The following is a 12,392-nucleotide window of genomic DNA, read 5'->3' as shown; positions in this document are numbered from 1 at the left end:
AAAAAGGAAAACATGGAAAGAAAGTCTTTGCAAATAGGGAAAGGTGAATGGGGTGAAGGGAAGGCAGGAGTGTGGCTAGAAAGCAAAAGCCAAGACATATCATGTACAGGTACATGATCCCAATGATAAATGTAACTGTATTGTTTGAAATGTACCAATAAACTTAATGTGGGAAAAAACGTAAAATAAACCTCTCCTCAAGTGTAAGTCCAAACTTTCCATTTCCCAAAGAACAAAGACTCCCAAGTTAGACATCCTGGATGGATGGTAGAAAACTCAATTTCACTGTAGCCCCCAAAGCCCTGTTTGTTTGGACCGCCTCTCTGGGAAATCATTTGGTGGACTATTCCAGATTTGGCCATGGAAGCTTCATGATCTGATGGTTTATTATACAAAGACCTGTCTCCGGTGGTCACTTTCCTTCTCTCTTGTGAATTCTTTCTGTATCCCAGAGCACTGGTGTGGATGGAATTTGTAGTTCCACTCATCTTCATTTGCTTTTAATTCATTCCAATTAATGAATTTGGTCCTTGTACTTTCTTCTGCTACTTTAACAATTTCCCTTGTAGCTTTATTTTCTTTAAGCAGCATATAGGATCTTTAAAATATACATTAAAATCCGGTAGCCTACTAAAAATGATTTGAACTTCTTTCGAGTGTTGCTCATTTTCTGTCTGTTTGTGAGAAACTGCACGTCCTTTCTATGTAAAGAGCAGACACGTCAAGGATAGTTGCAGCACTCTGCCATGGGGAGGGATGTTCCAGTGCCCACTATTTTCCTCCTATGATCAGTGTCTGTTTTTTAGTTTGGATTCTGCTATCTTCACTAGTTCTTTTTTGCTGGATTCAGTTTCTGAGTTTTCAAGGTGGCATTGCTATTGGTTTGTTCTTTTTTTTTTTTAGGTTCTTGATGATGGCCATCTTTACTTTCTGAAGTAAGATGGAATCTTGGTGTTGTTTTAACTTGCATTACTTTAGTGGCCAGTGATGTTGAACACTATTTTATAAATTTGTTTGCCATTTGTGCTTCTTCTGAGAAGTATCTGTTCATTTAAGTTGCCCGTTTTTATTGACCCTTTTATTGTGGGGGTGTCTACATTTTTGCAGTTTTTATATTTTCTTGATGTTAGCCCTCTGTTTCCACATTCTACATGTTGTTTCTTCACTCTGTTAGCTGTTTCATTTGTTGTGCAGATGCTTTTTAGTTTGATGTGATCTCAGTTGTTGACTCTGGGAACTATTTCTTGTGCCACTGGGGTTCTGTTCCTAGATAGGCAGAACAAATAGTCAAAATAGTTGTACTTCCAAAAGTGACATACAGATTTAATACAATCCCAATCAACAGTATTATTCCCAGATCTAATGAAAACAATTCCAAAATTCCTAAAATGCAGAAGAGACACAGAATAGCAAAAAGCAGTTTTTGGTAACAAAAACAAAACAAGAGACATTGTCACAATCCCAGATTCAAATTTACACTAGAAAGTTTTAGTGATAAAAACAGATGTAGACCAGTGGTCAGAGTAGAAGATGCAGAAATAAATCCAGGCACATTCAGGCATATGATGTAGGACAAAGGAAACATACACTGGAGGTAAGATAGATTCTTTAATAAATGGTGCTAAAAAAATGGATATTCATATGTAGGAGGTTAAATCTAGACCCATACATCTCCCCATGTAATAAACAGAAAACAAAATGGATCAAAGTCCTAAATGTCCATACATAAATAATCTGCTGAAAGATAAAATGGTAAAACTTGAAAATATAGGCCTAGGCAAGGACTTTTTTCTATCATTTAGGCAATGCCCAGCAGGATGTCTCACTTTGAAGGCTGTTTGTACATTATGGGGGGGGCAGCGCTAGCCAGGCTAAACCAGGGCAAGACATAGCTATGTTTTGGAGGCCTCTCTTCCAAGCATCCTCTTCAACCTCTCTTCAAGAACTTGTAAACCACAATGTCTTTGTTGTACCCTTCCACACTAGCTATGTGTGACCTAAGTTTTGCTCAGTGTCTTCTTCAAAATGATCTTGATATGAAGTCCTATTATCTGTTAGCTCTGAGAGAACACATAACTCATTTTCATACTGATCTAGGTAACTAATATGGATGTCTCCATCGTAAGTCACCAAGACTTCTAGGCAAAAACAATGCACATCCAAGGACCAACAGGCCAGCCAAAGGCCCTCCATCGAAGGGGTGAATCCAGATGAAATTTCTGGATATCATAATATAGGAATATGGAAGCTGGGAACTAAAAAGAGAAGCTGGTAGGAAAGGAGCTACAGGTAACTGGGAGAGCAGGAAACTGTACACCCTTGTCATTCAGGAGAATATGCAAGTACGTACTGCATAGGGGCTGAAGTGAAGGAGATCAGGTGAAAATGACCTGGAACAGGAGTCTGAGTGCCACCCCTCATACTCAGAGATTCTACTGGGCTCAGGCCCTGGCAATGAGCCTTTTGTCAACTCTCTTTGTTTGCCTGACTGTGCTCCAAGTTGATTGCTACCTGGTCATAATACACTCTCCCATCCTATGCCCACACCTGTGATTCCATCACGTGATGGTGATGGCCTTGTACCATATTTATCAGAAAGTAGGTAGCATCAGGTTTCACTGATCAAGGGCTCTGTCCCTCACTTCAGACACCAGATCTACATCCAGGCCTCTGGAACTTGGAACCAAAAGGCTACACATTGGGGTTCTGAAGATCTTTTGTTTAAGATTGATTAATTTGTTTGAGTGGCTCACAGAACTCATGGACCAGTTACATTTACCATTTCATTACAAAGGATGGAAATAAATAACCAGATGAAGTGATCTGGAAGTTTCCTGCATCTGGGAGCTTCCGGGTGGAACTGGGTTACACAAACATCCCAACACGTGGATTAGCTCTTATTCACTTTTCTGTGAACCTCTATGTGTTCACTTGTCCAGAGGCTCCCAAAGTTGAGCACCTTCTCCTCTGCTGTGGTGTTTCTTCTTTGGAGCCAGCTGCTGGTGAACTGAAACATGAACCAAAATGCACCTCTCCTTTTTTGGGTGGCAGATGTCAGGTATTTTGTCCCAGTAATGAGAAAAGTAACTAAGACACTGACTATGAATCAGAACACTTTATGAAATAAGGAAGGGGGTCTTAGAATCTATCATCAAACAAGATACATTGTATTTTTTGAGATTTATTTCAGTTAATTTATTTATTGGGGCCAAGCAGTGGAGTCAGGGCCCCCTGATGCTAAGCAATAATTTTACTGAGCCACATCCCCCAGCCCTCAGACAAGAGAATTTAATTATGGCAGCTCTAAGACAGAAAGGTGGGGAAAGTTAGTTTCCGTTATAGATTTGGTGATAAGAAATTAATTTCTTTAGCCTGCCTTTGGAAGAAAAAAAGAAATAAGCACATGGTTAGGATGAGAAAGGTAGAGACTGTTTGCTTTCTGACACTACTTCTAAGGTCTAAGTCACCCCACACTAGAACAAAAGGCTTTAATTAAGAGTTCCCAATTATCTATATCCCTTCCATCCTTTGTTAGATTTATCTTTTGACACTAGCATTCTAAAACTGCTTGAAATTCCATTGTTTTGATGTATATTTCCATGAAAGGTAATGAAATGGAATATTTTTTCATAAATTTACTGGTCATTTGAATTTTTTTTCAGCTTTAATTGAGTTTATTGGTACATTTTAGGGATACAGTACAGTTACACTCATCATTGGGATCTTGTACCTTTACATGACAGGTCTTGGTTCTCATTTTTTCCCCTTGTCCCTGCCCTCCCTTCACCCCCTCCTCCCCTCCCCATCTACAAACACTTTATTTCCATCTTTTCATTATCTCACATTTTTTTCTTTTCCCTTATTACCCTTCCCCTACCCATCCCACCTTCCCTACACCTTTAGCTCCTTTCTTCCCATTTCTAAATGTCAGTAATCTTATTAGGATCTTATGTATTATTGCAGATTATTCACACCAGAGAAACTATTCGGTATTTACACATGTGTGCCTTATTTATTTCACTTAGGAGTATATCTTCAATATGTATCCATTTTCCTATGAATGAATCTATTTTGTCATTCTTTATATGGCTACTTATGTCTTTTGCCTATTTTTAGCTGTGCTGTTTTTTTTCTGTTGTTGAATTAAAATTCCTTTTATATTCTGGATATTAATCCTTTGCCAGACAAATAGCTTGCAAACATTTTTTGCCATTTTGAAGGTTGTCTTTTCACTCTATTGATTGTTATCTTTATTGCAAAGAACTTTTATTCATTTGATATAATCCCATATATCTATTTTTGTTTTTATATTCTATACTTTAGGGATTTTATTCAAAAATGTTTGCCTAATACAGTCAAGGCTTTTATCTATGGTTTCTTCTAGTTGTTTCATAGTTTCAGGTCTTATATCTAATCCTTTGATCTCCATTTTTAAGTTAATTAAAGCATAGAGTGGGAAAGATTTCTCAAAGCACTACAAAATAAAGCTACTACATAAACTATCCTACATATGGGTATATACCCAAAATATAAAAATAGTATATCAAAGAGATACCTGCGTACCCATGTTTATTTCTCAACTACGCACAATAGGTAAGATATGGAGTCAACCTAGGTGCCTACCAATGATTGAATAGATACAGAAAATGTCACCATATATGTATAAAAAGGAATATCATTAAGTCATAGAAGAATGATAATTTATCATTTGCAACAAAATGGATAGAACTGGAGGATATTATTTTAAGTGAAATAAGTCAGACATAGACTCAATACAAATAAATAATATATACTCAATATAAACATATAAATGATTTCTGGAGGCTGAGAATTGTTTGGAAGAAGCTTGAATAATGGTAGTAAAACAGTTATATGGAATAAGCATTAACATTTTACAACAGAATGGGGTTATACAGTTCAAAATATCCTATTATAAATTTTATGAGTAAGTAGAAGAACTCAAAGACTCCAAACACAAAGTAATTATCAAGATATCAAAACTAGTTACCCTGATGAGACCAAGGCACATTGGACACACGTTTTGAAATATTACACTGTGAATCATAAATATATATAGTCATTAATATTAATTGAATGTCTTTCAATTTTTAAGATGGAAATGTTAATTACCTTGATTTGATCATTACATACATCACACATATATTGAATAATCACACATACTGCACAACCATAATTTGTACAATTGAAAGAATATTTTTAAAAGAGTGCCCTCCAACTTTATTCTTCCAAACCTCTTCAAACGCTATTTCAGGAACCTAAGGGCAAAAGTCCAAACACTTTAACATTATTGTTTTAGCCATTTGGGAAATAAGAGCTATGAGACTTTTGAGCCATAAACCATAGACAAAATCCAGTATATGTATGTGTGTGTATGTGAGCATGTGTAATATATGTGAATACATACACATTTATAATTTCACAGGGCTCCATTGCTTGTGCTTCAAAACCTCATTTTCTTTCTGGTATTCTCCTGTATTGATCTGTATCCAGTTCCTGCCAGGATCCCAGCTGGCTCCCATTTTGACACCTACCATTGTCTGCCCTTTTCTGAGTGATTAGACTTCTAAGTGACTGTCTGTTATATTTTAGATTTACAAATGCCACCCTTCTCAGAGACTCATGTGTTTATATGTGGGGCCTGCTCAGAAGAAGCAGGTAGCCAGAGGTATTACCTTGAAGACACCAGTGTTCTCTTATCCCCAAACCCTCCCACTTCTCTCTTCTTCTTGTATGCCATGATGTGAGCAGCTTTTCTTCAGCATGCTTTTCCGCCATGCTATTTCTGCCTTGGAGCCAGGCAATGATGAATTAAACCCATTACAAACTGTGAGCCAAATAAACTTCTCCTCCTTTATGTTGTGTCTGTTAGGAATTTTTCCAAGCAATGAGAAAATGACTAATACAGAAGGTTGGCACCAGAGAAGTGGAGTTGTTGCCATGCTAAGTGTGTAGTTTAGAAACCTTCAGGGATGGGTATTTAGCTCAGTGGTGCCATAACCTGCCTCATAAATACAAGGTCCTGAATTCAAAAAAAAAAAAAGAAAGAAAGAAATTTTCAGAGCTCATTTGTGGGGGCAGGGGGTAGAAAAGCTTATAGATACTGACTAAAGAAGTCCTAGAACATGGTAAGCAGTACTTGATAGGTAGCACAAGTCAGAGCTCAGAAGATGAGAATGCTGACTGGAAGGTGAACAGTGAAGGCCAAGCTCATGAGGTTTCAGTTGGGAATTACAAAAGCATTAAAAATCATACTAGAAGCTATGTGTGTTTTACTCTGGCAAAGAATTTGTCAGTGTTTTGACCATGTCCTAAGATTTTTGGGAAGACTGAATTTAAAGGGGGAGAACTAATTGATCTGGTGGAGAAAATTTCAAGGCGACCCAGTGTTCAGGCTGTGGAATGGATACTGCTGGCCTTTTTATATTTTTTTAACCCAGATCTACATTGAGACTCAGGAGTGAAAAACATAGCTGAGAGATAAGAAAATTGTACAGCCTCACCAGAAAAGAAGCACCAGTAACATCTGGGCAAAGGAGAACATGATTTTCTGAAAAGACTGGCTTGAAAAGAAGTCAGTACTTCGTATTAGGACAATATAGAAAAGATGCCTTGAGGAAATCTCAGGAAATTTCCAGACCCCACCTACCACAGTATCAAGGTATAAAAGGGTAAACTCTTTTAAAAGATATATCTTTGGAAAGAGAGCCCTCAGAATGCTCTACTCACTCAGTTTAGGCATCCTGACACTCAGAGGCCACTGCAGTCATGCTCCAAGGCAGCTGGGCTCAAGCTGGCAGCCAACCTCAGCATTATTCATGTAATGCTGGTTTCTTAGGCATGAAGAATGAAATAATTATGAGGTCATAGAGGCTTCTACACAAATTTCAGAAGAAGGCCTTGGAAGCCATGTAAAAATGTGTGACAGGATTAGTATTTTAGTCAGTGGCAGGAATCCCTGAGAGAGTGCTTGAATCTGTGAGAGTAAAGCTGAAGGTACAGTGGAGACCCCAAGAAATTACAAGTTGCCAGGAATGTGGCGAGTCAGCTGAGGAAAACACCAAGTGGAAGACAAATCAGCCCAGGAGAAAGGTGACGTGGGTTGCAACTAGCAAGACTAAAGAAGTAAGACTGCCCAAGTCCTTTGGAGCTCGCATCTGACCACAGCTTGTTATGTGTATGTTCAGCTACAGTATTTAATGTTTTTTAGCTTGCTTTTGTCTATTTCATTTTCACTTTTCTACTCCTCTTTGGAATGAGAATGTTTACCCCATGCCATTGTTTAGTACATAACTTGGTTGTTTTATGTTTTACAAGGTGTCATGGCTGGGCATTTGCCTTGAGTCTCAAGGACACTTTGGACTTTTCTTTTCTTTTTGAGTTTATTGGTACATTTTAGGTACACAATACAGTTACATTCATCATTAGGATCTTGTACCTTTGTATGACAGGTCTTGGTTCTCATTTTTTCCCCTTGTCCCTGCCCTCCCTTCACCCCCTCTGCCCCTTCCCATTTACAAACTCTTTATTTCCATTTTTTCATTTTCTCATATTTTTTTCTTTTCCTTTATTACCTTTCCCCTACCCTTCCCACCTTCCCTACCTTTAGCCCTTTTCTTCCTATTTCACATTGTCAACCATATCATTAGGACCTTATGTACTATTACAGTTTATTCACACCAGAGAAACTATTTGGTATTTACACATGTGTGACTTATTTATTTCACTTAGGAGTATATTATCAATATGTATCCATTTTCCTATGAATGAATCTAATTTCTCATTTTTATGGCTGAGTAGTATTCCACTTTATAGAAAAACCACATCTTCTTTATCCAGTCTCCAACTGATGGGAAAATGGGCTGTTTCCAAGTTTTAGCTATTACGGACTGTGCCACTATAAACATAGGTGCAAATATATCACTGTGATATAATTCTTTTAATTCTTTTGGAAAGATACCCAACAGAGGTATGACTGAGTCAAATCGAACCTCTAGTCCCAGCTCCTTGAGGTATCTCCATATTGATTTTCATAGTGGTTGCACCAGTCTGCACTCCCACCAACAATGAAAAAGGGCTCCTTTCTCCTGAAAGGAACAGACATTTCTCAGACAAAAAAGTAAAAGCAACAAGTAAATATATGAAAAAATGTTCCACATCAGTGGTCATTCAAGAGATGCAGATGAAAATAACACTGAGATTCCACCTCATCCCACAAAGAATGGCTGCTATCAAGAGCTCAAACAATAACAGAGGTTAGTGGTGTTGTGGACTTTTCAACAATGCTAGAACTGCTAAGTGTTTTGCATCTTTTGGGATGGACTAAATGTACTTTGTACAATGAGATGAACATGAGCCTTTGGTGGTTTTGTAGCAGATTACAGTTTAGATTCAAAATCCCCCTAAATTTTTCATGTTTTCAGAAGTTGGTCCTGGTCAGAAGTGAGCCACTGGGAATATGACATGGAAGGTGTTTCTTTGTCCCTGGATCTCTTGTCTTTCCCTTTGCTTCCTAGCTGCCATAGGTTGAGCAGCTTTCTTTCACCATCCTCTTTCACTGTGCTATTTTTGCCTTGGAGACAGCTAACCCTGAACTGTACCCTCTGAACCAAATAAAGTGCTCCTTCTTTAAATGGTGGATCCTAGATATTTTCCTAAGGAGGAAAGTCACAAGTACAGTGCCACCTATACAGTGTGCAGTATCAGTATAAGCACAGGTGCTGTGATGAGCTGGCATGTGATGTGTTTCTGGCAAGTATTCTTTGTAAGTCTTATTTCACCTTGCCTTTTCCTTCCTCACATGTGTATTGTTATACTTTTATAGGACTTTCTGTCTGGGTGGCTTGATCTCATCTTGAATGAGATAATTTTTCCTTATCATTGCTATTAAGAAGTTCATGCAGGGTTAGGCCTAGTACTATGGCCCAGGCTTTCCATTCACCAAGTATTAGTCAAAGTTTTCATATCTGGCTTCTTTTCCCAACTTGATAAAGTAAGTAAAATATCTGACTCACTAAAGGGATACATGAAATGTGTATGCAAAGCACAAAGATCATTAGTTTAGCAACCCCAGTATACCGATTGTTCATTTGAAGAGATAGAACGCTAGTTTCCTAATCATCCTTCTGTACACCCTGTCTCTCATCCCCTCCTCAGCAGCCAACACTGAATTCTGTTTACTCAAGTTCCTGTCTTTGTCTTTTGACTTCCTTATAGTCCTAAACAATATATTAAAATATTCATGTCTATGAACTTTAATGAAGTTTTCTAGTGCATTATTCTTCCGCATCTTGCTTTTGTGACACTGTACCTCATTTTGTGCTAACTTCCTTCCTCAATGTCTCTCAAATTTACTTAAGTCTCTCCTCAAGCCCTTCAACTCATGTCTGAGGCATTGTCACTTTGCCAGATCTATTAAAATTTCCTAATACTCTGTGAAAAGGATATATTGGAAGAGACAAATGTGAAGGCTCCAACTACACTGAAGGAATCTGCTAACCTTAAAGGACTAAGCATCGTCTAATTCCTGTTGTCATCAATGATATATACACTCAATTTCTCTGTACCACCTTCAGATACTTGTATGTCTATGAACATCAAACTTATAGCTACCCACCCCCGCTAAGATAACTTGTATATTTAAGGTGACTGTTAGAGATGTACAGAAAACTAAAATAAAAATTAGCCCTCTCCAGTATGTCAAGTTTTCATTTAAAGAATAGGTGGAAATGTCTAAAAGTTAAACAAAGCTCTAATCAAAGCACAATACACTCACTCACCAATCCCTCAAATCTCCCTCCTTTGTTTTATTTATTTATTCTAATTTCTCCCTTTTATAACTTTCTCCAAAAGAAATCATCACGGGGTTGACATATGTCTCTTATGTTACATGAATTCTTAAATACATAGTGCTGTCATGCACACACATGTTCCCATTTTGTAAATGCTACTACACTGCATCTCATTTTCCTTCTTGTTCAGTGTGGACCATGCCAAGAGCATAGGCCTTGCTGGCACATTAATGCTGCTTTTTGTTTTAAAAAAATTCTTCTAGGTAAGTGCTTATCAACTACTAAGGCAGGTCATGTCTGGTCTTGTGCTTTATTACGAAAATTCACTTCATGCGGCTCAGCCAAGCCTATTAGTTTGCATACTATGAATAACTTCATCTTGTCACTGCCAAGTTTCACAATTGTCACCAGAATCACACAACCTGAAAGATGGCTATATTTACTATACGACCCTTTCTAGAAATTTCCTGAAACTGAATACTCCATGGCAGCTCCATGTTCTAGCTGTTCACAATTGTCTTCTCTTCCTACTATTCTTATTGCCTGAGAACAAACAGCATTTGCCAGGACAGCAGAGGTTTTCCTAAAATGACTTTCCACTCCAGTGTACCACTGGGCATCATGTGACATGGCCACAGCACTGCCACACCCAGTCACTTACTGGCAGAGCTCCTCCAACAAGCTCCACATGAACTGTTCTGGATTCTTATGGGCTTGAATAACTAAGTCATGGTGTCTACATTGTAATCTGGCTTTTTAAATAAACCCATAACTAATGCTCAGTGGAAAAAGCGGCTGGACTCAGTGGGAACAAGTTCTCATTCTTTGTTACTAACAGAGTGCCTTCGTTACAAAAATTCTAATTGTGGTCATTTGTTTTCTATACTGTAGAATACTGTAAAATCCTCCAGGCATTGAGGACATCTAAAAATACAACAGCTACAGATAATGTTTGTGATTAAAGTACAACTGGCAAGGATAGCAACCCTTAAGCTCCCAGCACAAGACCAAGTTCTTTCAGAGCATTGTTACTCTATCTTTGCCCTGGTCTGGGCAGCTTCACAGATTAGGCTGGATTATTAAAGAATCAGTTTATAGCATAGTCATTGTCTAGTAGTACTAGACTTATAGGATGTGCTTGCTTGCTTGTTTACTTCCTTTCTCTCTCATCTTTTTTTTTTTTCTGAAGGTGAGAAGTGCACATAGGACATTAATGCTAAATTACATCTCCAGCCCATTTTTCACTTTTTATTTTGAGACATAGTCTCACTAAATCACTAAATTTCCCAGGCTGGGCTTGAATTTACAATCTTTCTGCCATGGCTTCCCAAAGTGCTGGGATTACAGATGTACACAGCTATGCTTGACTAGGAAGTGCTTTTGGAATGCTTATCAGATGAATAAATTGACTGTAACACGTGCTTTCAATAGATTGCCAGCCCTCTGGAAACTGAATGTAACAACAAAAAAATTACTGACAGGGAAATCAGTGACAGGCATCCAGACCACAGTATGAAGTCCAGACATAAAAGGATGAGTTACTACCCAAAGACCTGCACAAGGGCCATGGGACAGAGAGCTTCCGGGGCACACAGGAAAACACGAATGACTAGTTTCATTACAGTCTTATTTCCACTCAATCAGTGTAATCAGCTTCAAGTAAATGATCTTGCCTTCCTTAACCCATCGAATGGCCAAAATGAAATATTCACTTTGGATTTCATTTGTTTTTAATTTTTTGGCAAGGATTTAAATGGAATCTAAACGTCACTATACAGGGACTAAACACGTCACTCAGTAGTGAAGCGCTTGCCCTACATGAGCACATTGCATATTAGATCCTCATATTGCAATAAATAAATAAGTAAATAAGAAAGATATTACATGAAATGTCTCAAATGGAAGTCCGAGTCCTTTCTCAAGTTAATAAATATAAGTGAAAGGCTAACTCGTGACTACATTATTTACTCTTTATTCTTGTCATGTGTTGCTTTTAGAAAATCTTGTTGTAATCTTTAATGAAATACTCTTATTTACACATTAATCAACATTTTAACTCATTTGATACCCAGATCATTTTACATATCAAATCATAGGACTCTTTCTCCTTAGCAGAAATAGTAGCACTTTTATCTGGAAGTCTGTTATTACACATCACTTCATACTTTTCTAGGTATATACTCATCCCTGCCAATATAAAGTATTATTTATGGCATTGATGGAGCTGATATCATATATTGGATGTCTTTCTTCCAAATTAATTCAATTAATATTCACTTTTTGAGGTTGGTCTATATTGATACATTTAGCTGTTCTATAGTGTTCTGTATTAATAGAGAATAATATTTTCATCCATTTCATTTTTATTAATATTTAGGTCCTTTGTCATTATTACAAACAATATTTTATGAACATTCATAATACATGTCTATAGGCATTACAAGAGTTTTGCTAAGGTGGAAAACTAATAACGTTAACACTACTAAGAATAGCAATAAAATCTATAACTTATTGTGTGCTAAAAATGTACCACCCATGTATTTCACATACATTAAATCATTTTACACACACATCAAACTTATG

The sequence above is a fragment of the Fukomys damarensis genome, unplaced genomic scaffold, assembly GCF_012274545.1.
Source record: "Fukomys damarensis isolate Sample0158 unplaced genomic scaffold, DMR_v1.0_HiC HiC_scaffold_7, whole genome shotgun sequence".
Taxonomy (NCBI): Eukaryota; Metazoa; Chordata; class Mammalia; order Rodentia; family Bathyergidae; genus Fukomys; species Fukomys damarensis.
This window is presented reverse-complemented; position numbering follows the sequence as displayed.